Source organism: Leopardus geoffroyi, chromosome E2 (genome assembly GCF_018350155.1).
Source record: "Leopardus geoffroyi isolate Oge1 chromosome E2, O.geoffroyi_Oge1_pat1.0, whole genome shotgun sequence".
Taxonomy (NCBI): Eukaryota; Metazoa; Chordata; class Mammalia; order Carnivora; family Felidae; genus Leopardus; species Leopardus geoffroyi.
The window spans coordinates 49177268-49204674 of record NC_059335.1 but is presented as its reverse complement, the minus strand read 5'-3'; the positions used below and the strand labels follow the sequence as shown (position 1 = coordinate 49204674).

General features: G+C 38.8%; 1 protein-coding gene and 1 pseudogene across 2 annotated transcripts in view; one reads left to right on the top strand and one right to left on the bottom strand.

Moving 5' to 3' along the window:
• The window catches only part of GLG1 (golgi glycoprotein 1), a 146370-nt gene that overhangs the window by 35590 nt on the left and 83373 nt on the right, over window positions 1-27407 (top strand). The gene's annotated exons all lie outside the window — the stretch shown is intronic.
• On the bottom strand, window positions 215-6246 carry LOC123578441 (annotated as a pseudogene).

Genomic DNA, 27407 nt, shown 5'->3' with positions numbered 1-27407 from the left:
GAGAGACGGGGAGAGAGAGAGAATCCCAAGCAAGTTCTGTGAGTCAGTGCAGAGCCTGATGTGGGGCTCAAACTCACAAACTATAGATCATGATCCAGCCAAAATCAAGTTGGACGCTCAACCAGCTGAGCCACCCAGGCGTCCCTGAGTTGTTTTTTTTTTTTTTGTTTTGTTTTGTTTTGGTTTAGTGTCTTTCATCCATTCTGGAAAATTCTCAGCCCTTAACTGCCCTACTCTGTCTCTTCTAGAACATCAACCAAGTTAGATTTCTTACTGTTTTTCCATGTTTATTTATTTATTTCTGTGAAGGTTTTAATATACACAGAGTGGGGAGAGGGCTCAGTCCTTGGCAGCTGCAGTACTCTTGGCAGTCAAGACTTTGCTCAGGTCTTCATGTTTCCTATTGGCCTGGTTGTGTGTCCTCACTCTTCTCTTGATGATCCTGAGGGCCTGCTTATCCTTGGAGACTTATAACAGCTTCAAGGTGCTCTGCTTGTATGAGGCAAAGCCACATAACTTTCCGGTCATGTCCCAGAGGAATTTGGTATGTGTGGTCAGGCATCCACAGTGGTGCCTGTGCCTCAGCTTGCTCATGTTCTTGGTCATCTTGTGGCCTTTGTTGAGGTGCATGGCCATGGGGTATCACAGAGCCTTTTGTTCTGTTCTGCACTGGCTGCTGTGGTGGAAGGTTTCACATTTATTAACTTCTTCATGCTATGTTCTGAATAATTTCTTTTGACTTACCTTGCAGTTTACTAGTTTTCTTTTCCATTATGCCCAGCTGCTTAACTCTTTGTACTTTTTTTTTAAACTAAATTACTATAGTTCATCATTTTTTCCTTTTTTACATTAAGATATACTTTACATGTAGTAAAATTTGCTTTTGTGTGTATGTGTGCACACAATCTGTGAGGTTTTTTTTTTTTTTTTTTTAACGTTTATTTATTTTTGAGACAGAGAGAGACAGAGCATGAACGGGGGAGGGGCAGAGAGAGAGGGAGACACAGAACTGGAAGCAGGCTCCAGGCTCTGAGCCATCAGCCCAGAGCCCGACGCGGGGCTCGAACTCACGGTCCGTGAGATCGTGACCTGAGCTGAAGTTGGACGCTCAACCGACTGAGCCACCCAGGTGCCCCAATCTGTGAGTTTTAACACATGGATAGATTCATTCCTTTTGTCTCTATGCTTTTGCCAGTATTTCACTCTTGATTACATTTGCTTTATAATAAGTCTTGAAATCTGGTACAGTGTCTTTTTACTTCTCTTTTTCAAAATTGTTAGGCTCTTCCGGTTCTAGATCTGCTAGATCACTTTTTATATTTTATTCTGTAAAGATTATGTCAAATTTGTCTCATTTCTTTAACTTTTGCTGTACTATAAGGTTCCATTGGACCCAGTTTTAGTTTTTTAGTTTCTCTTTTGAAGAAGAGTATTTGTAAGAATTGATATCTCAAGACAGATACTATATGTTTTCACTCTTATGTGGATCCTGAGAAACTTAACAGAAACCCATGGGGGAGGGGAAGGAAAAAAAAAAAAAGAGGTCAGAGTGGGAGAGAGCCAAAGCATAAGAGACTCTTAAAAACTGAGAACAAACTGAGGGCTGATGGGGGGTGGGAGGGAGGGGAGAGTGGGTGATGGGTATTGAGGAGGGCACGTTTTGGGATGAGCACTGGATGTTGTATGGAAACCAATTTGACAATAAATTTCATATATGGAAAAAAAATAAAAATAAAAAAAAAGAATTGATATCTCATGGCCTTTATTCTTTCTTAGAAGTCTTTCAAGGAGAATTTAGTTTCTATCTTGCAGTTACCATATGGATGCATTACACCCTTTGGTAATTCTAAGATACTATTTTCATAGTTTAGGCTTTTGTTGAACACAGTTGAAAATTAAGAATTTTTCATTTTCTGCCCATACTGGCAAAGAGAAGAACATTGACAGAAGAAAATACTTCACAATTATATGAATTAGGAGAGAAATGTAAAGAGACAAATAGCAGCACTATAGATTTATGCTTTTTATTTGTTTTGAGAGAGAGAATAGGGCAGAGAGAGTGGGAGAGAGAATCCCAAGCAAGTTCCATGCTATCAGTGCAGAGCCTCATGTGGGACTTGATCCCATGACTACAAGATCATGACCTGAGCTGATACCAAGAGTCAGACACTCAGTCGACTGAGCTACCCAGATGCCCCTACTTTTTGGTATGGTAGCCACCAGCTATGTGAGGCCATTGAGCACTAAAAAGTGGACTTGAGATGTGCTGTAAGTGTAAAATATATATGGGATTTCCAAGACCTGGAAAGAGAAAAAATGTAAAATATCTCATTTTTTTATGTTGATTACTTGTTGAAATAACATTTTGGATATATTGGGTTAAATAAAATATATTAAAATTAATTTCACCTGTTTCTTTTTACTTTTTCTTTTTTTATTTAATTAATTAATAGATTTTGGGGGGTTGTATAGATTTTATTTTTTTAATTTTATTTTTTAAATTTACATCCAAATTAGCATATAGTGCAACAGTGATTTCAGGAATAGATTCCTTAATGCCCCTTATCCATTTAGCCCATCACCCCTCCCACAACCCCTCCAGTAACCCTCTGTTTGTTCTCCATATTTAAGAGTCTCTTATGTGTTGTCCCACTCCCATTTCTTACATTATTTTTGATTCCCTTCCCTTACGTTCATCTGTTTTGTATCTTAAAGTCCTCCTATGAGTGAAGTCCTATGATATTTGTCTTTCTCTGGCTGACTACTTTCACTTAACATAATACCCTCTAGTTCCATCCATGTGGTTGCAAACGGCGAGATTTCATTCTCCTTGATGGCCGAGTAATGCTCCATTGTACATACGTACCACATCTTCTTTATCCGTTCATCCATCGATGGACATTTGGGCTCTTTCCTTACTTTGGCTATTGTTGTTAGCGCTGCTGTGAACATTGGGGTGCATGTGTTCCTTCGAAATGGCACACCTGTATCCCTTGGATAAATACCTGGTAGTGCAATTGCTGGGTCCTAGGGTACTGCTATTTCTAATTTTTTGAGGAACCTCCATCCTGTTTTCCAGAGTGGCTGCACCAGCTTGCGTTCCCACCAGCAGTGCAAAAGAGATCCTCTCTCTCCGCATCCTCGCCAACATCTGTGGTTGCCTGAGTTGTTCACGTTAGCCATTCTGACAGGGGCGAGATGGTATCTCGTGGTGGTTTTGATTTGTATTTCCCTGATGACGTGTGACGTTGAGCATTTTTTCACGTGTCGGTTGGCCATCTGGATGTCTTCTTTGGAGAAGTGTCTATTCATGTCTTTGGCCCATTTCTTCACTGGACTATTTGTTTTGTGGGTGTTGAGTTTGATAAGTTCTTTCTAGATTTTGGATACTAACCCTTTATCTGATACGTCGTTTGCAAATATCTTCTCCCATTCCGAAGGTTGCCTTTTAGTTTTGCTGATTGTTTCCTTCGCTGTGCAGAAGCTTTTTATTTTGAAGAGGTCCCAGTAGTTCATTTTTGCTTTCGTTTTCCTTGCCTCCAGAGACGTGTTGAGTAAGAAGTTGCTGCGGCCAAGGTCAAAGAGGTTTTCACCTGCTTTCTCCTCGAGGATTTTGATGGCTTCCTGTCTTACATTGAGGTCTTTCATCCATTTTGAGTTTATTTTGTGTGTGTGGTGTAAGAAAGTGGTCCAGGTTCATTCTTCTGCATGTCTCTGTCCAGTTTTCCCGGCACCACTTGCTGAAGAAACTGTCTTTATTCCACTGAATATTCTTTCCTGCTTTGTCAAAGATTAGCTGGCCATATGTTTGTGGGTCCATTTCTGGGTTCTCTATTCTGTTCCATTGATCTGAGTGTCTGTCTGTTTTTGTGCCAGTACCATACTGTCTTGCTGATTACTTTTTATTTTTATTTTTTAAATAGGCTTCACACCCAACGTGGGCCTCGAACTCAGTGACCGTAAGATCAAGAGTCACACACTATGCTAACTGAGCCAGCCAGGCACACCTCTGTTTACTTTTTTAATATAGTTACTAAGAAATGTAAAATTACATATGTTGCTCATATTTCTGTTGGGCAGTACTGGTCTATAATATTATAGAAGCATCATTTTGGACGGAGTATTCAAATGACAATATCCTGGGTAAATTTTCTGAAACTAAAAATTCAGTGGGTGAACAAATTATTTCTAAGGATGAAAATGAAATACATCTCATGTAATTAGTTATTCATCAAGAAGGTCTTCATCATGCAGTATTTTATGACAAGTACCTAGAACATCTTTTGCTAGAAGAGTATGTGGCAGTGTTTGTACATCTATTATATTTTTGCACCAAAATTTACTAGACCAGTGGACAAATGCTTAAGTCAAGTGTGTATACAGAGATTAATAGAAGGATATAGGTGAAGTAGAAATGAAAACATTCTTTGGGTTTATTTTTCTGATTGGCTTTTATTAATACATAAATAAAATGTTTTGTGGTAATAGAGCAAAGAGGCAGTCCTGTTTCCCACAAAATTATGAGGTATCAAAATTTTAAAAACTGTTGCATTTTGATAATGAAAGTACAGGAAGCAGCAGAAGCAATGATGAGATGGAATCTATTAAGGATGTATTTGAAATCTGGGATCAATATTTACAAGGCGGATATGCTTTAGATTTGTCACTGACAGCTGATAAAGAGCTGGGTATGTACCTTCAAACCCAGGATAATACAGAATAACTGTTTGGGTGTACTGTGTTAAAAGGTATATCAAGATTTTTAATTAAGTTTTCTACTTTGACTTATTCTACTATAAATTATTTATGAAGTATTTAATATAAAAATGGTAAATGATGATTTTCCTAGTATTTTTCTTAGTATTCTGATGATTCTGGTGATTACCTACATGATTTTTCCTAGTATTCTGAAGGTTAAGTATACCATTTATGGGGGCAGGACCATCTTTGGCTCAGGTCATGATCTCATGGTAATGAGTTCAAGCCCCACGTTGGGCTCTCCTCTGTCAGCACGGAGCCCACTTCCACTCCTCTGCCCCACTTTCTGCCCCCCCCCCCCACTGGCCCTCTTCCTCTCAAAAATAAATAAACATTTTTTTTTTAAAGTATGGCAATTATGATTGTTCTCTTATCTAATTGTACCAATAACTGAAGTCTTTAAAGATCTGTTTCTTTGTCTTTCTGCTGATTCTCATTCATGGTGTCTTGTTGCACAGTATGTTTAGTTATTTTTACTGTATGCCACTCCTTGTTTTTTGGGGAAATTATTTGTAGGAATGATTTGGGGCCTAAGATAAAGTGCTGTTTTTCAGAAAGGATTTTTATTTCTTCTGTTAGGCATTTCTGACTGCTACCAGTTCCATCACCCATCACCACACCAGGATCACCTTAAATCAGTTTCAGAGTTTTAAGGTTTTCTGAAATGGCCAGACAATGCAAATCTGAGGAAGAGCTAGTTTAATTGTAGTTTGCCCTTAAGAGTGTAGCCTTTTGAGATTCCAACTTAAAGCAAGAGCATCTCTTATTAGACTTTTTACCTTGGGCAGATCTTGGCTTCATTTCTGCCCACATAGCCCTTCAAAAAGGAGGACCCATTTTGATAGGTATAGCAAGTATATTCAAGGCAAAAATGAGACTTTGAGTTCTATGTTTCTAGGTATCCTTCTTTCTTTCAGCACTAGCTTGGCAATACCTATAATGTTGTTAGCTATTTGTTGCTTTTAAGAAGATTTTTAAATTTTTCAACAATTTGAGTTGATTTTGGTTGGGTTTTTTTCTAAGTAACCAATAACCGATAACCTCCATTATAAGAAATATATTATCACATCTGTTTTTTGTTTTGTTTTTTTTTTAAAGCTTCTCTAGTAGATCACATGTACACTAGGTTTAGGATACTATTGATTAAGCAAATAGAAGGTATACATAGAACTGTAAAAATTAAATAGGTAGGGAGTCAAATTTCAGGAGGGAGAACCCAAGAGTCATTAAAGTCATTGGGTAATGTTCAGTTTAAACACACACACACACACACACACACACACACACAAACACAAACTTGATTTTCTTCAGTTTAAGAAAAGAATTATCTTTGGGTCTTTTGAGTTGGTCAGATATGTTTGTTGTTGTGCTTACCAATATAGAAAATTTAGGCTTGTTAGGAAAAAAATGATTACCAAAACACTTACTGAAGACTTCTGTAGTGCCTGGACAGAAGATCACCCACCCTGTACTCAGAACTTGTGACATGCCTAGTGGAAATGTAATGTTCAACTCTTATATCAACATTATTTTGAAGAAAGCTTAATCTAGTAACTGATATTCATTTTAGGTTTCAGCAGTTGTTTTTTTTTACATTAAGCCGTTTTTCTAAGTTACCTTATATATGAGAACCAAATCAATTGTAATTTGACATTCTCCAGTCTAAATCTACAGGTGAGATGTAAAAGGATGTCATCTAATTATTTTGATTCCTAAAGATTTTCCCCTTCCAAGAAAACAAATCAGAAAGATTTGGGTAAGAAATACCCAATTTCTGTTACATTTACACACTGGTATAGCTAGGGAAATGACAAGTTTTTCTTAACATCTAACAAGTGGCTTTGCTGGCTACTCCCTTTTAAGAATGTGGTTTATTATGTTGCTCTGGACTACACAAGCTAGGAATTAAGGTATTTAAGTATTACAGGAAGATGAGATATTTTAGTCATTTATAGTAGACTGTTGCTATGATTCTTGGTTTTGGTGTTAGTGGTCTCAAATTAGTTATGTCTTGAGTCGCAAAACAGAGTTTTAGAGCAGTATGTCAGAGACATGGCAGAAGGTGAATCAAATTGGTGTGGTGATGAATGGAAGCTTAAGAGTTGGTACTTAGGTCCCCTCTCATACTGAATCTTGTGGTTAACAGAGGCAAAAGAAGTGAATTACTTAATGTAGTTGTGCCATAAGGGATGACATTTTTGCCCCGTATGTGATTTGACAACTCTGCTTTGTAATGTGCTTTGGTTTATTATGCATCAAAGTCAACACTGATGTTTACATTTTACACAATGAATTATGTCTAGGATCATTGTCAGCTGAGATAGTCACTATAAAGTCAAACTGGGGTTATTCCAGGCATTGAATAATTCAAAATGCTATGAATTGAAAAATTGAGAGTGTTAGTATTTATTAGGCTGTAAACATTTAACCACATTTAAAAAAAAATTTTTTTTTAATGTTTTTATTTATTTTTGAGACAGAGACAGAGCATGAGCAGGGGAGGGGCAGAGAGAGAGGGAGACACAGAATCCGAAGCAGGCTCCAGGCTCTGAGCTGTCAGCAGAGCCCGACGTGGGGCTTGAACCCACAGACCGCGAGATCATGACCTGAGCTGAAGTCAGATGCTCAACTGACTGAGCCACCAAGGCACCCCTTAACCACATTTTTATATCAATGATCCAGCCCCACTGTTATGAAAATTTGAGCAAGTTCTGTTGCTATACTTGTCTTTTTGTTTAATACACTTTTTTTGTTTTTTCTCTCTTGACTCTTGCATCCTTATAGTAGTTGCAGCAGCAACAAAACTCTGAGTTTTGATTGGTTTCATTTCACAAACCTATCTCTGAGAAAACAAATATGATGACTTCTTTCCAGGGGTACTTACATGTCACCACCTTCTGGGTCTTCCAGAGAGGCAGGCATTTTATTTTTAATAGTTCTTCAAACCTCATTTGATTTGTTCTGCTGTGAGACTATCATTGAAATACTTTTTAGGATTTCAGCATACTATAGCTGTAGCCAGGGATCTGTTAATAGAATTTGTTTAATATTGAGATATAAACTTAGTAGTTTGCCAGGTGCCCATTAAAAAACAGATGAGACTTCAAATAAGTAGGTGAAAATTTAATAACTCTTCTAGGCATTATTGAAAAATATAATTTAGTAGGCTGAGAGATCCCATTGAGATTAGAAAGATAAATGATACAAAAGTACGTCACGTTACTTTTAGAAGATACTAGACAGAAATTGTTGTATTTAGGAACTAAACAGGCCCATTTGCTGGAGTATAGAGTAGTAAACTTTAATGTCTTAAAAGTATTATGTTTCTTTTTCCCATATCCTCTTAAATTTGACTAGTGACTTCATTGCACTCTGCATATAGTATGCATAATACTATTTGATTTCTTGAAAAGAGACCTTTACTGTGTTGTCATTACAACTTTAAATAAACAGGGTTATATTAAAGATAGTAAAATTATTCTGTGCGGCACCTAGGTGGCTCAGTTGGCTGAGCATCCTATTCGTGATTTTGGCTCCGGTCATAATCCCAGGATCTTGAGATTGAGCCCAGCCTCAGGCTCTGCGCTGAGCATGGAGCCTGCTTGAGATTCTCTCTCCTTCTGTTTCCCTCCCCTGCTTGTGCTTGCACACATGTGCTCTTTTCCTCTCTCAAATGAAAGAAGTTAAAAAAGAAATAAAAGATAGTAAAATTGTTCTAATATTTTTTCTTCACCTTTGTTTTATCTGAGTGACATTTAAGTAAGTACACGGTCCTCACTAAATCAGTTAAGGGTGTGACTCTTTTGTAGTGACAGGAAGCCCTCTCCAAACTAGGTTAAGCTAAAAAGAGAATTTTCTTCTTATAACTATAATAAGGAATAGCAGTGGCTTCGGAGTTAGCTAGATACTGGAGCTCAGCCTCTTAGCTGGACTCATTTTTCTCTTCCCTCCACTTCGGGGTTGGCTTCCTTCATGGCCTCTACCTGGTGGCAAGGTAGCCCGAGTAGCTCTGATCCCTACTGCATCTGTGCCAGCATTATTTGCAAATGTTTTATTGTTTGTTATTGTCTGAGTCCCCGAAACACTTAGGAATGTCACATGTATAGTCTGAGAGTGGAATCATTTGATTTACTTTCTTAGGAATGAGTCCCACCTGAAGCCATTGGAACACAGTAGGACTAAAAGTGGGAGAGACAAACAGGACCTCACTGTATGTAATAGGGTTTGAGTATTGGAAGCAGTGATTTTTGTCTTTGGGAGTTTTACTTCCGAAGTGACCCAAATCAAGATCAGTCCTGTGTCCTAGGAAACTAATGTTTTTGATTCACTTCTTTCATTAGAATAAACAGATACCTGCCACTTGGCTCATTTCACATTCTAACGAGCTGGCATTACAAACATCACTGAACCACTGTGAGCCAGGCTAGAGCTGAGGGAGATAGATGTTACAACACAGATGATTGTGTTCCTTTCACCAAACAACAACAACAACAACAACAACAACAACAAAACAAAACAAAGGAGGCAGAAAATTCTCTCTCTCTCTGAAAGGCAACTCTAAGAAGCCAGTACTCATGTTTCATACCATGAATTATAGATCTCAGCTGTTAATCATTCCTCAGCAATAAGCTTGAGAACTGTATAATAATGAAGTTTTGGTGTTTTGCTGATTTAAACAGTTTTCAACCTTTATGCAATCATATCTCCCTATATTAAAAAAATAAGAATTTAAAATTCTTTCTAGTCAGAAATGTTATTAGCATTTTATAAAAGCAAGGCAAAGTAAATGACATTTGGGAAACTCACACTTTTATTTCCTCAACAAGAGTAAGATTTGTCCCCCCTCCCTGCCTTGTTTTTCTGTTTTTGTTTTTGTTTTGCCACTGTCCTACCATCCTTTATTTCATGTGTTAAATAAATAGTTGGCAAAGCTATACCACGTTATCTCCTGCTTACAGGTCAAGAGACAGGATTGGATCCCTGTGGTATAGGATATGTCATTTTAGTCAGGATTTTCTCCTGTAGAAAGGTCAGGACATCAGGTTTGGGGAGACTGTTGAGGAGTCTGGATTCTTAGACTCCCTACATTCTTTTTCCAGACAAAGACATTTTTCTTTCCTTAGCTTCTTAGTTATAGTTTTGCAACACCTTAAATATTTTCTTATCTAACATTTACGTACCTCCTTGTACATTTACATTCTTTCACACCTTGGCAATATATGTTAGGTTTAAAATAATTAACATTTAAATATTTCTATTGTTTATTTAATTTTTTACAGGCTGTCTTTAATTCCTACCATGGAGATTACTGTGGTGAAGAAAAATATCGTTGTATTTTCTACTTCTCAGCATTTATTTATTATGCACTTTCTATATTCTAGATACAAATCTAGAGTCAAGAATAGGGTTTCTACCTCTGCAAACATTTCTTTCTCATACAGTATGATTGTGTGATATGAAAGGCAGATTGGAGCCAAAAAACACATGGAGGGAAAAAAAAAATGAGATGTGCTCAGAGCTTATTTAAGTCGTCTAGAAGATGAGGATGGCCTGGATTAAAGCAATGACAGAAGAAAAAGATATTGACTAAGTCTGAGCAGCAGTGAAAAGTGACTTGGGAGAGCTTGTTATAGGACTAAGATACAGAACACGCAGGAGTAAAAGGAATCAAAGTAAACCCAAAGTTCCATTGGGTATGTGGGGGTTGCTCACTGAGAAAATGCTGTTGCCATTCATGGTTGAAAGGAGAACTGACGTGGAGACAGAAATTAATTTTATTAAGTCAATAAGTGGGAAAGAAGAGACAAGTTCCTATATAGAATAGCAAATAATTTATATGGATATTTCCCCCTTTAGAGGTAGAGCTTAGCTCTTGAGTATGGGCTGAGCTTAGTTCATTGCTTCCACCTTGAGTATGGGCTGAGCTTAGTTCGTTGCTTCCAAAGAGTAGGCTCTGGGAAGGTGGATGGGAGTCATTTTACAGTGGAGAAATCTGGCAGACACTCCCTTGACCAGATGATCAAAGTTAGCATCATTAGTAATGTCATGTTTATATCATGTATGCCTTTGATATGATGTGTTGAAAGTGGTACTTCCTCTCCAAAACCTGTAACCTGTGAGAAAAATACCACATAAACCTAAATTGAGGGATAGTCTACAAAATACCTGACCATGCTTCCTCCAAACTCTCAGAGCCATCAGAGACACAGAGGCTAGAGAGATATAATAACCAAATCCTGGATGAGGATAATGTTTGACTAAATGTTTGGGCACTCTTTGGCCTAGTCAAGTTGGTACATAATCTTATGTCACTGTCCAAAACTAACAGAGGATTGAGGGTTAAAGAGGATAAAGCATTAAGGAGGAGAGAGTTGTTTTTTAAATAGCAAAAACAGCAGAAAAACCTCAAGATGGTTTAGAGAGGATTATTTTTAATGATAAAAGTCACATGAAGCAAGAAATAGGGAACTGTAGTTAGATTCTTCATTTAAAAAGTAAAAGGAAGGTGTACAATGACAGAATGGATAATAGAATTAGCTTAAAATTTTGTTTTATTTTAAGATGAGATTAACTTTTTGGAGATGGATTTAAATATTTTTATCTGCCCTTCTCTTAGGACATCCTTTTCTTCTAACTACTTTAGTTTCCCAGTACCTGTAGGGCCAAAGTTAAGTAACTAATACATAAAACTGTCCTCAATTCCTGGGGAGAGAAAGCAAGTTTAACAGCCCCTCCTCTCAAAAAAAGCAAATTCTTCACATCCTCTAAAAATGTCGTGAGGTTCTCAAGTGCTCAGATTTATGAACGTGTATTCATAGAAACATGGATGGAAGCCATAGAGGTTAAAAACTTAACGTGTTATAAAGCAGGTGTTCAGTGAGTTAACAAACATTATAAAATTCTAAATTGCTCTTAATCTTTTAGGTACAGTCTTCAGTAATATAGTTCAAATATTTGTGTACATTCTTTCATTTATTATCCATCCTTCATAATTGAGTACATGGAAAACCGGCTTAAGAACAGAAAGCAATCTGTTCAATTAGAGATGCTTCTTTTTGCTAATATTAGCACTTGTGCCCTCCCCCCATCTTTCCCCACTAATTCCTTTTTTTTTTTTTTTTTTTTTTTAACATTTTTTTTCAACGTTTATTTATTTTTGGGACAGAGAGAGACAGAGCATGAATGGGGGAGGGGCAGAGAGAGAGGGAGACACAGAATCGGAAACAGGCTCCAGGCTCTGAGCCATCAGCCCAGAGCCCGACGCGGGGCTCGAACTCACGGACCGCGAGATCGTGACCTGGCTGAAGTCGGACGCTTAACCGACTGCGCCACCCAGGCGCCCCTCCCCACTAATTCCAACTAATGCTAATAATTTCATAAAGGTGCACCTTAAGTGGTGTTACTGCCAAAGGTGAAATATTGGTGGGCAGGTGGTACCTCCACTTAGTAGCTCAAAAGTTTGTCAGCTGGAAAAGTTACCAAGTACACATAGTCATCATAGGGGATGACCATACACAAGACGATTCCTTCAAGTTTAGGAGAAGTAGCTGCTCCACCTAATCCGTAGAAACAAATACAGAAAGTCAAGTAAAATGGAGGGACAGAGAAATATGTTCCAAAAGAAAGAACAAGAAAGAACCTCAGAAAAAGAACTAAATGAAATGGAGGTAAGCAATATGCCTGTTAAAGAATTTAAACTAATGATCATAAAGATACTAACTAAGCTGGAGACAAGAGCCGAAGAACTCAGTGATACCTTCACTAAAGAGATAGTAAATAAACAAGAACCAATTAGAGTTGAAGAACACAGTAATAAAAAACACACTAGAAGGAATCAACAGAAGATTAGCGATGCAGAAGAATGTATCCATGATCTGGAACCCAGGGTAATGGAAAGCACACAAGCTGAACAGCAAAGAGAAAAGAGTGTGAAAAATGAAGATAGGTTAACAGATCTTTTGGACAACATCAAGCAAACAAACATTCATGTGATAGGGGTCCCAAAAGAGGAAGAAGAGAGAGAAAGGGGTAGAAAACTTATTTGAAGAAATGGTAGCTGAAAACATTCCTAACCTTGGGAAGGAATTAGACGTCTAAGTCCAAACAGCACAGAGTATTAACAAACAAGATGAACCCAAGAAGTGGGGCATCTGTGTGGCTCGGTCAGATAAGCATCTGACTCTTGGTTTTGGCTCAGGTCGTGATCTCACGGTTTCGTGAATTCGAGCTCCACTTTGGGCTCCGTGCTGGCAGTAGGGAGCCTACTTGGGATTCTCTTTCTCTCTGTCCCTCTCTCTCTGCCCTTGCTGTCTCTGTCTCTCTCAAAATAAATAAATAAACTTAAGAAAAAAAAAAAGAACCCAGGCCAATATCTGTATCTCTAATGAACATAGAGAAATCCTCAGCAAAGTATTAGCCAGTGGCACATAAATACATTAAAAAGATTATTCACTATGTTCAAGTGAGATTTATTCCAGGGCTGAAAGGATGGGTCAGTATTCACAAATTAATAAACATGATATACCACATCAAAAAATGCAGGATAAAAACCATATGATTATCTCAACAGATGCACATAAACATAAAGCATTTGACAAAATTCAACATTCATTCATGATGAAAACTCTCAACAGAGTGGGTTTAGAGGGAACATACTTAAACATAGTAAGGGCTATGTATGAAAAATCCATAGTTAACGTCATCCTCCATGGGGAAAAACTGAGAGCTTTGTCTCTAAGACAAGGCAGAAGAGAAGGATGTCCAGTTTCGGTACTTTTATTCAATGCAATACTGGCAGTCCTAACCACCAGCAATCAGACAAAAAAGAAGTGAGGCTTTTATATTCGTGAAGAGGAAGTTAAACTGTCAAGTATTTGCAGATGACTGATACTGTACATAGAAAATCCTAAAGACCTCACTAAAAAAACTACTAGAAGTAATAAATGAATTCAGTAAGTTGCAAGATACAATAAATTAATACGCAGAAATTGGTAGCATTTACATACACTAGCAATGAAAGTAGCAAAGAAATTAAGAAAACAACATCACTTAGAATTGCATCAAAGAGGGGCACCTGGGTGGCGCAGTCGGTTAAGCGTCCGACTTCAGCCAGGTCACGATCTCGCAGTCCGTGAGTTCGAGCCCCGCGTCGGGCTCTGGGCTGATGGGTCAGAGCCTGGAGCCTGTTTCCGATTCTGTGTCTCCCTCTCACTCTGCCCCTCCCCCGTTCATGCTCTGTCTCTCTCTGTCCCAAAAATAAATAAACGTTGAAAAAAAAAATTAAAAAAAAAAAAAAAAAAAGAATTGCATCAAAGAGAATAAAATACAAACAAACAAATAAATAAGGGGTGCCTGGGTGGCTCAGTTGGTTGAACATCCAACTTTTGATTTTGGCTCAGGTCATGATCCCATGATCATGGGATCGAGCCCTGCATCGGGCTTCGTGTTGAGTTTGGAGCTTGTTTAAGATTCATTCTCCATTTCTCTCTCTCTCTCTCTCTCTCTCTCTCTCTCTCTCTCTCTCTCCCTCTCTCTCCCATCTCCCTCCCTCTCCCTCCCTCTCCGTCCCTCACCCTCCCTCTCCCTCCCCCTCTTCCTTTGCCCCTCTCCCCTGCTCTTGCTCTCTCTCTTTAAAAAAAAAGCTTTGGCGCAGTGAAGGAAACCACCAATAAAACTAAAAGGCAACCTACTGAATAGGGCAAGATATTCGCAAATTATATATCCGACAAGGGATTGATATTCAAAAAATATAAAGAACTTACATAACACCAAAAAACAGATTAAAAAGTAGAAGATATGAATAGATATTTTTCCAAAGAAGACGTACAAATGGCCAACAGACACATGAAAAGATGCTCAATGTTACTAATTGACAGGGGAATACAAATCAAAACCAGAACAAGATATCCCTTTACATCTGGTAGAGTGGCTAAATTAAAAAAGACAAGAAATAACAAGTGTTAGCAAACATATGGAGAAAAGGAACCCTCATGCATTATTATTGTTGAGAATGCAAATTGGTGCAGCTACTATGGAAAGCAGTATGGATGTTCCTCCAAAAATTAAAAATAGAAATAACATATGACATAATAATTCCACTATTGGATATTTACCTAAAGAAAATGAAACACTAATTTGGAAAGATATATACACTCTTTTTTTTTTTTTTTTTTAAGTTTATTTACTTATTTTGAGAGCGCGTGAGAGAACAGGGGAAGGCCAGGGAAAGAGGGAGAGAGAATCTCAAGCAGGCTCGGTCCTTTTAGCACAGAGCCCAACGCAGGGTTTGATCTCACGAACTACAAGATCATGACCTGAGCAAAAATCAAGAGTCAGACACTTAACTAAGCCACCCAGGTGCCCCAGAAGTTATATGCACTCCTATGTTTATTGCATCATTATTTACAATAGCTAAGATATAGAAGCAACCTAAGTGTCCACTGATAGACAAATGGATGTGGAAGATGTGATATTTATATACAATGGGATATTTCACAGCCATAGAAAATGATGAGATCGTGCCATTTGAGACAACATGGATAGATCTAGAGTGTGTTATGTATTATGCTGAGACTGAATAAGGGAAATGCCATTTGATTTCACTCTTGTATCTAAAAAACAAACAAATGAATAAACACAAGCAGAATCACACCTATAAATACGGAGAACAAACTGATGGTTGCCAGAGGTGAGAGAGTGAAGGAATGGGCAAAATGGATGAAAGGAAATTACATTTTTTTATATTAGAATCTCATTTTTATTTGGGTATCTATCAGTAGTAGTTCCACTGTTGAGCAGAAAGCTAGTTAAAGTGACAGTCATGTCATTGGATTTGCAAGTTGAAGAAATTAATATTAATAAGATACATCATCAAAAGATAATTTTATTCATGCATTTTACAAAGTTTGCGTCTCTAACAGTTCTTTTTCTGTTCATTTTCATCATGGTTTCATGAAGTCCCATCTAACTTTAAGTGACCAACTCATATTTAGCAGCAGTCTATTGAGAAAAATGTAGGAGTCCCAACCATTTATTGAAGAAATCCTGTCTTAAATCATTTTGGAAAAAAAGTAGGATTTAAATACGTAATGCTGAGGAATTGAACAAAAAAAAATTTTTTTTCAAAACTGATTTTGTGCAAACAGTAATTCCCAAGCATCTCCTGTAGATGACCATTTTGTGTTGTACCACCTGGTTTCTAAAGACATGCCACTGAGGTTTATCGTGGTTACAGCCATGTTGCCACAGTTAAGAATGTTGGATGCATATGCTTTGATTGAGGATCTTTAATAATCTCATAATAAATCTAGATTGATAATTTGTATCTTTGTATATGTGAATCCTGATGATGGGATTTTTAGGGTGATTGTGGGGAGTTTGAAGCTGATGGCCAAGAAAGAATTCTTGAAGATGTCTTTGGTACAAAAAGGTGATTTTATTAAAGCACAGGGACAGTACCTATGGGCAAAAAGAGCTTCACTGGGGTTGTGACAGGTAACTGATTATATATCCTCAGGTTGGGAGGGGTTCAGTAACGGCGTAAGTCTCTAAGGAATTTTGGAAGCTGGGTTTCCAGGACCTTGAGGTGCTAGCTGCTGTTAGGAAAATGCCATTTATTACTGTTAATAAAACCTCAGTCATGAGACCCTTCAGATGTATATCAGGAGGCGATGAGCTTGGAGTATGATTGCCAGCATATACCTTGGGGGAGTTGAGATAAAGGAAGTTTCCAAAGGAATTTTTATATGTTAAAGTAGATTTACAGGATCCTGTGGAATGGGGTGGGGAGGGGGTCAGGATAATGTTAAGCCCATATTCCCTTTTGCCCCTAGCAAAGTGTCATCATCCAGGCAGCTGAGCTTCTTGAAGGATGTCACCCTGTTTCAAGGACTTGTCAATGGGCTGTAGCCAGTAAAGGAATTTAATTTTTCATTTGCCTTAGTTTCCCACATCATCATGGCAAACACTTAAACCTCTTTCCTTTGTTCTTGGGTAGCCAGGAATGTCTGAGGATTATCACACATATTCTACCTTGGGAGAGGGGGCATGCTATTAGCCTGTACTTTGCCCTCAGCTTGCTCTATGCTCCCTCATCACTGCTGTTATCACATGGCTCCTTCTATAAAAGAACTGTTTGCCATTGTGGAATTTGGATATACAGTGAAAACTCAGCTTTTATCAGCCACAAGAAGACCAAAATAATGGCAAAGTGTAAGAACTGGAATTGAAACTTCTGTGGGGTCTATACCTGTTTTAAAGAATATTCAATAAAGTTGTCAGTTATTTAACTAATATTGTTAAGTTAGAATCTAAATAGTCAAATCTTGAAGAAAGATGAAGCAGGGTTTTGTGATTCAGCCATGAACTGAAATACAAGTTACCAGGGAGAATTTCTCTCTCCTAGAAGAGGAAGTAAAAGCTGGATTTAGTGAGTTATTTGGGAGAATGGGGAATTCTCCCTGAATCATAACCCACATTCTCCTGAGGATATGGCTGAGGTGTGGCTGCTGAAACACTGTAAAGATAACTCCTTTGAAACCACTTCTGTTGCTCTGGGTCCTTATTGTGCTTGAAATGACCCAAGCTAATTTTGATTTAAAAAAAAATTTTTTGTAATGTTTATTTTTGAGAGAGACAGAGACAGAATGCGAGTAGGTTGGGGCAGAGAAAGGGAGACGCAGAAGCGGGCTCCAGGCTCTGAGCTGTCAGCACAGAGCCTGATGCGGGGCCCAAACTCACGAACCGCAAGATCGTGACCTGAGCCAATGTCGGATGCTCAACCGACTGAGCCACCCAGGTGCCCCTAATTTTGATTTTAAAAAGGCATTTGCAGTAGCAGACTGAGTGATCCAACTCATACACACTACTTTGACACTGGTATATTTGTGGCATATTTACAAGGAAACAAGTTTCCCTCATTTTTAAAGAGTTGAGTGATATGATAAAAAGTATATTTGGTCTGACTGTCCCCAGTTCCAGGCTCAGAGCTCCTAAAACCCATGGAATTTCCTGAATGATAGGAATTCTTTTGTTATTCATAACAAGCCTCTTTCCATTACACCTGAGTTTAAATGAATGGGGTGAGGCCCCTAGGTGGGGCTGGTCATTTGAAAGACCAAGTGATTAGAGGATTGGAATTTTTCAGTCCCACCTACCAACTCCTAAGAAGATGGTGTGGGCAATTGGCTAGAGGTTGAGCTTCATAAAAGCTCTTGAACTAGAAGACCTTCGGAGCTTCTGGGTTGATGAACATATCAAGGCGTTGGGAAGGTGCTTGGAAGCCCTGTGACTCCTCCTCCCACTTTGTCCTAAGCATCTCTTCCATTTGGTTATTTCTCAGTTGTATCCTTTATAATGAAGTGGTAAATGTAAATAAAATGTTTTCCTGAGTTTTGTGAGTCAGTCTAGAGAATTATCAAAACTGAAGAGGGAGTGTTAGCACCCTCAAATTTGTAGCCAAGTTGGAAAGAGGTGTAAGTGTCTTTGGACTTGGGACCTCTGACTGGTGTCTGAAGTGTGGGCAGTCTTGTGGGACTGACCTTCAATCTTTGGGGTCTGTGCTAATTTGGGGTAGTATAGAATTAAGTTTTTTGGCACCCAGTTAGTGTAGGAATCTGAGAGTTGTCACAAAAAGTAAGTTTTGCTTTGCTTTTACGTGTGCTTAGTAGATATTAAAATTTGCATTAAAAAACAGTACATTAAGAATAAGCCTGGTGAAAGAAAGTAAAGATCTAAATAAATAGAGATAATCTTCCTGGATTTGGAAGACTTGCAGATTCAATTGAATGCAATCCCAATCAAAATCCCAGCAGGCTTTTGCAGGGGAGGGGAGGGATGGGAAGGTAGGAAGTAGAAACTGACAAGCTGAGTCTAAAATTTATATGGAAATGCAAGTGAACTAGAAATAGCGTCGACAACTGAAAATAAAATTGGATACTTTGCATTATTTGTATTTCAAGACAGTTTATAAAGGCTTACTATAAAGTAATCAGAACAGTTTGGTATTATCAGAAAGATAAACTTATAAATCAGAGGCCTGTGAAATGGCCGTGTGTTTTGTAAAGAAAGTTATATTGGAACAAAGCAACCCTGTTTCCTTAAAGATGCTTTTGAATACAGTTTCCACGTTGAGTATAAGAGAGACTATATATGGCCCCCAAGCCTAAAATACTGTCTATCCCTTTAAGATGAATGGTTCAGAATAGAAAGTCCATAAGTAGGTCTATATATTTGTGGTGTTTATTCCAGTTGGATGGGGGCCCCCAAATGTGGGGGTGACCCAATTGGGTGGAAGCCGGAGGCACTGGCAGTGAAAGAATTCACTTGAGGTAGAGCAAAGGAGATAAAAGTTTATGGAATATACTTTAAGGGAGTGGGTGGCCAGGACGGCAAAGCAGAGATTTTCTGCAACACAGCAATGGTAGGAGGGTGTGTTTAAGGGGGGAAAGTGAAGGAGGTATGGGAACATGTAGAATTTTCCATTTTGATACCTGTGCCTTGTGGTAAGTAGCCCATTGGTTAGAGTTTATGGATATTGTGAGGTGGGTTGCCTGACAGGCCTGTTTGTATTGAGCCAGGGGGTTAACAGTGGGTCCTTTTCCCTTGGTCAGATTTCCATTGCTCAGGTCTTTTGCCTAAAAGCGGCCTCTACACATATGAGTGGTCAAATAATTTTCGACAGAGGTGCCAATCAGAAGGAAAAGGTAGTTGTGCTAGCACAATTTGTTGAAGAGTCTGTTATATGAGAAAAAATGAATTTCAACCCTACCTCACACCTTCACAGAATTCAAATTGAAATGGATCATAGACCTAAACTAAAACCGAAACTAGTAAGAATTCTAGAAGAAAATACAGAATATTCTTCATCAACTTGGAATAGACAAAGAATTTTTAAGACACAGAGGTACTAACCATAAAAAGAAAACGATGGGTAAATTTGATTTAAAAAAAAAATTTTTTTTTTTAATGTTTATTTATTTTTCAGACAGAGAGAGACAGAGCATGAACGGGGGAGGGTCAGAGAGAGAGGGAGACACAGAATCTGAAGCAGGCTCCAGGCTCTGAGCTGTCAGCACAGAGCCCGACGCGGGGCTTGAACTCACGGACCATGAGATCATGACCTGAGCCGAAGTCGGATGCTTAACCGACTGAGCCACCCAGGTGCCCCTAAATTTGATTTTACAAACTTTAAAATTTCTGCTCTTTTAAAGTCACCATCAGGGTCACCTGAATGGCTCAATCGGTGGAACATGTGACTCTTGGTCTTGGCGGTGTAAGTTTGAGCCACACGTTGACTGTAGAGATTACAAAAAATAAAATCTAAATACATACATACCTACATACATAAATATATAAATATAACCATCAAGAAAATGAAATGGTAAGCCACAGATTAGAAGATATTTGTATCTAGAATAAATCAAGAAGTCTTTAAAAAATAATAACTCCATTTTAAAAATAGGAAAGGGGCTCCTGGGTGGCTCAATTGGTTAAGCGTCCAACTTCAGCTCAGGTCATGATCTCACGGTTGGTGAGTTCAAGCCCCACATGGGGATCTCTGCTTTCAGCATGGAACCCGCTTCGGGTCCTCTCTCTCTCTGCTCCTTCCCTGCTCACTCTCTCTTTCAAAAATAAATAAAAACATTTAAAAAACCAAAGGAAAAAGATTTGAACAGTGCTTTCCAAAAAATATTAAAATGGACTTTTATTACATGCATAAATTCTGTATATCATTAGTCATCAAGGACATTCATATTAAGCCATGAGATACCACTTAACATCTACTAGAAGAGCTAAAATTAAAAACACAAGCAAGTGTTGTCAAGGAGGTGGAGCAGCTAGAGCTCTCATACGTTGCTGGTGGTGATGGGGTCTGAGTTGATATAACCACTTTTGAAAACTGTTGAAATTTTCCTCTTTCAACATACACTTAACACGTGACCCAGAAACTCTGCCCTTAGATATTTACCCAATAGAAATGAAAACATAGTGGGGTACCTGGGTTGCTCAGTTGGTTAAGCCTCCAACTCTAGATTTCAGCCCAGGTCCTGATCCTTGGTTTGTGAGATGGAGCCTCAATCTTGGCTCTGCACTGACAGTGGGGAGCCTGCTTAGGATTCTCTCTCTTCCTCTCTCTGTTCCTTGCACATGTGAGAGCACTCGCTCTCTGTCTCTCTGTCTCTCTCTCTCTCTCTCTGTCAAGTAATAAAAAAAAAAAAAAAAAAAGAGGGGTGCTTGGGTCGCTCAGTCTGTTAAGCTTCGGGCTTTGGCTCAGATCATGATCTTACGGTTTGTGAGTTCAAGCCCCACATTGGACTCTTTGCAGAGCCCGCTTCTGATCCTCGATATCTCTCTTTCTCTCTCTCTGCCGCTCCCCAGCTCCAACTCTCTCTCCCTGTCAAAAATAAATATTCAGAAAAAAAAGAAATGAAAATATACTCACATATAAAGATCTTCATGTGAATGTTCAGAAAAGGTTTATTCATTAAGAGCCCAAACTGGGAACAACCCAATTGTGGGTGAATGGATAAGCAAATTACGGTGTACTTATGCAACAGAGTACCACTTAGCAGCAAAAAGGGAATAAATTACTGATATACACAATGGCAGGAATGACTCTCACAGGCATTTTGCGATTAAAAGTGGATAGACTTGGAAGTGTTTCCATTCATAGGAAATTTTGAATAGGCAGATGTTATCTACTGTGATAGAGCAGAGACCATTAGTTGCCTAAGGCCGGGGTGGGGACAGAAGAGATTGTAGAGGGGCAGGAGTGAACTTTGGGAGATGTTTTGTATCTTCATTGTGGTGGTGATTATGCAGATACATTTGTCAAAAGTCATCAGCCTGTACACTTAAAATATGTGAATTTTATTAACGTAAAGTATGCCTCACAATTTATTTTTTAAAAGAATTTTATTGAAAAGTGATGAATAAACAATTTCTTTTACAGAAGTAATTTCATCTTGTCTATCCCCTGATTGAACCTTTAACACTGGGGTGCCTGGGTGGCTCAGTTGCTTGACTTTGGTTTAAGCCATGATTTCATGGTTTGTGAGTTCGAGCCCCGTGTTGGGCTCTGTGCTGACAGCTCAGAGCCTGGAACCTACTTGATTCTGTGTCTCTCTGTCTGACCCTCCCTACCATTAACACCGTCTCTGTCTCTCTCTCTCAAGAATAAATAAACATTAAAAACTTGTTTTGAAATCCTTTAACATTTTCTCATTGCATTTCTAATAAAATCTAAACTCTTACTTTTAAAGTTGATTTATTGTGAGAGAGAGTGCACATGCATCATCAGCAGGGGAGGGGCAGAGAGAGAGAGAGAGAGAGAGAAGGAGAGAGAGAATCCCAAGCAGGCTCCTTGCTGTGCCCAATATGAGGCTCAGTCCCACAACCGTGAGTTCATGGCCTGAGCTAAAAATCAAGAGTCAGACGCTTAACTGGCTGAGCCACCCAGGCAGCCCACTCACTTTCTTTTTGAATACATTTTCTGCCGCTTCACTTCTCTCTGTGCTCTGTCCACACTGCCTTCTTTAGCTGCTAAAACGTGCCAGACTCTTTATTATATGATGTTCCTTCTGCCTAGGCTGCTCTTGGTGCCTCCCCACCTCTCCTACTCACTTTTTCACAGCTGCATCCTTTCCCTTCAGAGCTCAGCTGAAATGACATCTACAGAGAAGCCTTTCGTGCCCTCTTCACCTAAAATAAATTCCCACTGTTATTCTTTATTCACTGATTTGTTTCTTTCACAACAAAATTTCCTGTAATTTTCGTCTGCCCCTTTTTTCTTTACTAAAGTACTCTCAGAATTTAAGCTCCCTGAGGGAGTGTCCATGACTGTCTCAGGCGGCACTCGTCTCTAGCGCATCTCTAGCCTCTCTACCAGAGGAAATGAAGGAGTGAATGAACACTGTCCCCTCAGCCTGAAATCTCTCTTCCCTCTCATCTGTTGAAATCCCCCCTCCTCTTTCAAGAATTCTTCCTCATTCTGGTGCATAGTTCACCTGGTGCATTTGAAACCAGCCATATAACATCGTTTTAGCCTTTGGCATAACACTTAAAGGCAAGCCCCCTGTCTCCCAACACGCATACTTGCACACAAAACCAACTGCACTTTAGTTTTTTTCAATTTTTCAATTTTATTTAAATCCAAGTTAGTTAACGTATAGCGTAATAATGATTCAGGAATAGAACCAACTGCACTTTAAAGTTGATATTTTCTTTTATTAAAAAAAGTTGGGGGGTGCCTGGCTGGCTCCGTAGGTTGAGCGTGTGGCTCTTGATCTCAGGATTGTGAATTTGAGTCCCACTTTGGGTGTAGAGATTACTTAAAAATAAAATCTTAAAAAAGAAACTGCACTAGGGGCGCCTGGGTGGCGCAGTCGGTTAAGCGTCCGACTTCAGCCAGGTCACGATCTCGCGGTCCGTGAGTTCGAGCCCCGCGTCGGGCTCTGGGCTGATGGCTCAGAGCCTGGAGCCTGTTTCCGATTCTGTGTCTCCCTCTCTCTCTGCCCTTCCCCCATTCATGCTGTGTCTCTCTCTGTCCCAAAAATAAATAAACGTTGAAAAAAAAAAAAAAAAAATTAAAAAAAAAAAAAAAAAGAAACTGCACTCAAAGGCATTTCTTATTTCTTCCTGTCATCAGCTTCTGATTAATATATGACTTCTAGGCATTGATATTCTTAGGAAATTATAACAGCAAATGTAGCAGAAAAAACCAAAGTTGTTAAATTGCTTTTCAGCAACAATGATCTGTATTTGGCATATTTTATTTTTCTTATATCAAAAGCCCAAGCCTTCATTGGTTTTTAAACTAAAGCATCCATTGAGTCATCTGCAGCCTTGAAGTTACAACACAGATTTAGTAGATCTATGGGTAGGGGTCTTAAGAATTTGCAGATGCTGATATTGCTGCACTTTGAGAACCTCAGTAGCTTGTATGACTGTTTCTACATATTGGGGATGGCTGAACCTCAGCTTTCTTTAGGTGAAAGTTATTTGCATTTACAGTTCGCTTTACTGTAGATAATTTGTGCAACGTATTGGGCGGGCAGGAAAATGGAGTTTTCACTTGTAATATTATTTGTTTTATTTTTTAATATTTAGTTTTGAGAGCGAGAGAGACGTAGCACTAGTGGGGGGAGGGGCAGAGAGAGGGAGACACGGAATCTGAAGCAGGCCCCAGGCTCTGAGCTGTCAGCACGGAGCCCAATGCAGGGCTAGAATCCCAAGAGCGGTGAGATCATGACCTAAGCTGAAGTCAGACGCTTAACCCACTGAGCCACTCGGGCACCCCTCAGTTGTAATTTTAGATTCAACCAAGTCCTTAATCTTCAGATTTTCTTGTCTTATGTAAAGCACTTCATAAAACCCATTTTATTTCAGGGCAAACTAAAAGCTATTTTTATTACTTATAATTAACCTAATTCAGGAAAAAGGAGCAGGCTTGGGGAAAAGGCTAGCATTGACACAAGTGTGGAAGCTCAAAAATTGCTTTTCTGAAATTAATATTACCAGCCTTAATATAGCATTTGAAGTTGTTGTTTTTAGAATCCTGGACCTACTTACTCCAATCTAGGACTGCACTTGTAAGGGTTAAGTACAAGCACTTGTAAGTAGTTTGTTGGATTCAACATGAATATTTCCAGGCTTGCTCTGACTTCAAACATTAGATCAGCTTATTTGAGTACTTGGAGTTATCTTACTCTGCTAAAACTTGAAGTGGCTAGAGAGAAATATAGAATCCATCCTATGGATGAACCATCTTTGACCTTCTCATATATACTGCCTTCGTTTGATGTTTTCACAATGTAGTATTTCAAAACCTGTTTTATACATTGCACCTTTATATTTGTGGTATAACCATGGAGTTTTCACTTCAATCCTTAAAACATTATTTTCAGAGAAGAGCTGCCAAGTATTCCCAACTCTTGACTTTTATGTGCATATTTGTCCTATTTCAAAGACTGAGAGCAGTTACCCTATTGAGCCTTGATTACAAAAGTCCAATATTTGAAATCTTTAAAAAAAGATGTTTTTTAGTTTAAAAATTCTTAATGTTTTAAATTTGGGATTTATCACGTTTCATGGCCGAAAATAGCACATTGAATTTTTGGCAGCTTCTGTCCTGCCCATGCCAATAAAAGTAGCACCATATGGTATGAGTGCTGTTCCACTAGGAAACCCACACCCTGTGGAGACATTGCCTGGCATGAAGCAAAGCCGCTGCTCCCCATGTGCTTATCTTTTTAAGTCAGCATTTGGCCAAGATATATTAAGATTCCAGGACATTATGGTATATACAACCAGTTGAGTCTTGCAGCTCTTTTTCCCACCAGCTTTAACGTTTGGCCACATTATAAAAACACATACTCAAAATTTCATGGAATCTCTCACCCATCTTCAGAAAAAAAGCTTTTGAATGACTTGCAAGAAAGGGAAGTATATACTTTTTAGAACACAATTAATACAATAGATTTAGTACCCTTGTGGTTCTAGTACTCCACCTCTGTCTTCTCTGAATAATAATCTCTTCCTCTCCTATCCACCTCCTTCCCTGATCAAATATCCAAAGGAAAGTTATTTGCAAGCATTGGTCCTAGGTGTGGGCAGATGTGTTGGAAGATGGGCTGAAATTTGTAGTTCTATGTGATGGAAAGAGTTTAGAACATGACAGACAGAAGGGACCAATTGCTGTCCTCTCACTTCTGTGTATTTTGTCCTTCCTTCGAATAGGTATATTGTATTTTCCAAATAAGTGTCCTCTCCCTGTTCTTTGTTTTGTGCTAGAGCTGTTATTTAGTTCATTGTGACCTTCATCCAAATGTTTCTTTTTTTTTTTTTAATGTTTATTTATTTTTGAGAGAGAAAGAGAGAGAGAGAGAGAGAGAGAGAGACAGAGCATGAGCAGGGGAGGGACAGAGAGAGAGGGAGATGCAGAATCCAAAGCAGGCTCCAGGCTCCCAGCTGTCAGCACAGAGCCTGACACGGGGCTCGAACTCATGAACCGTGAGATCATGACCTGAGCCGAAGTCAGACGCCCAACTGGCTGAGCCCCCCAGGCTCAGACATGCAGATAAGTTTTCTTTATCATATAGTTTACTAGTTTTCAATACCCTTGTTTATTTATTCTTAAAACAGTTGTAAGCACCTACTGTGTGCTAGCTAAAAAAGTGGAATAGACAAAATTTCACCCTCCAAGAACATAGAAGCATTTCAGTAATACAGTTTAATGATTTACTAGAGAGATATACTATGCTTGTATTCTCAGGCAGCTGATGAAATGACACCTTCTAATATTTTTTAATGTTTTTATTTATTTATTTTGAGACACAGAGAGAGCATGAGCAGAGAGAGAGGAGAGAAAATCCCTAGCAGGCTCTACGCTGTCATCATGGAGCCTGATGTGGGGCTCCATCTCGCGAAAGTTGAGATCATTAAGCGGAAATCAAGAGTGGGACATTTAACTTACTGAGCCACCCAGGTGTCCCTACACTTTTTAAAGGCTCACAGTGGGGCGCCTGGGTGGCTCAGTCTGTTAAGGGCTGACTTCGGCTCAGGTCATGATCTTGCAGTCCGTAAGTTCGAGCCCTGTGTCGGGCTCTGTGCTGACAGCTCAGAGCCTGGAGCCTGTTTCAGATTCTGTGTCTCCCTCTCTCTGACCCTCCCCTGTTCACGCTCTGTCTCTCCCTGTCTCAAAAATAAATAAGACGTTAAAAAATTTTTTTTAAAAAATAAAGGCTCAAAGAAAAATACTACATTTCAGCAGTACAGACAAGTGCTTACAAATGTTATTGCTCTGTCTGTCAAAGAAAATGCTTAAAGCTGAGAGGGAATTAATAAGCCTGGTTCCAACTAAGTGACAAATAACTGAAAAATTAAATATCTCTTTAAATACTTGATGTTGTTTCTAAGATTTGAATATCTGGTAGTCATGTGTGATCTTTCAAACAAAATTTGGGGAAATTATATTTTTGATTTGCATATAGTAGAATACACACACACACATGAACACACACACACACACATGTATTTAAAATTTTAGAGAGAGAGAGAGAGCAAGAGTGCAGCAGGGGGAGAAGGGGCAGGGGGGGGGCAGAGAGAGAGAGAGAATGAATGAATGAATGAGAGAGAGAATCTTGAGCAGGCTCCACGCTCAGCACAGAGCCTGAAACAGAGCTCCATACCACGACCCCAGGATCATAATCTGAGCCAAATTCAAGAGTTGAATGCTCAACAGACTGAGCCATTTAGGCACCCCTAATTTGGAGTATTTTGTTGGTAATGTTGATGCCTTATATTTAAATATTTTAGAATAAGAACCTACAGGTACTTTACCTTTTGAGATGCTAATAGGAACATGGTTCAAATTGGTGTTTTTTCAGGAAGAATGCTTTTGGTGTTTAGGAGGGACCATTCCTCATTGTGCAGGACTGTCCTGTGCATTGAAGGACATTTGCATACTAAGCCCCTTTTATAGTTTTTGTATTTTTATCAAAAGATAAATGCCTGCTTAGAACTGTTTGACCTAATAACATCAAGGCAGCTTTTATTAAGTGTAAGTGAATACAGTATATATTCCTGATTTACTTATTTTTTATTTTTTTTAACGTTTATTCACTTGTGAGAGAGAGAGAGACAAAGCACGA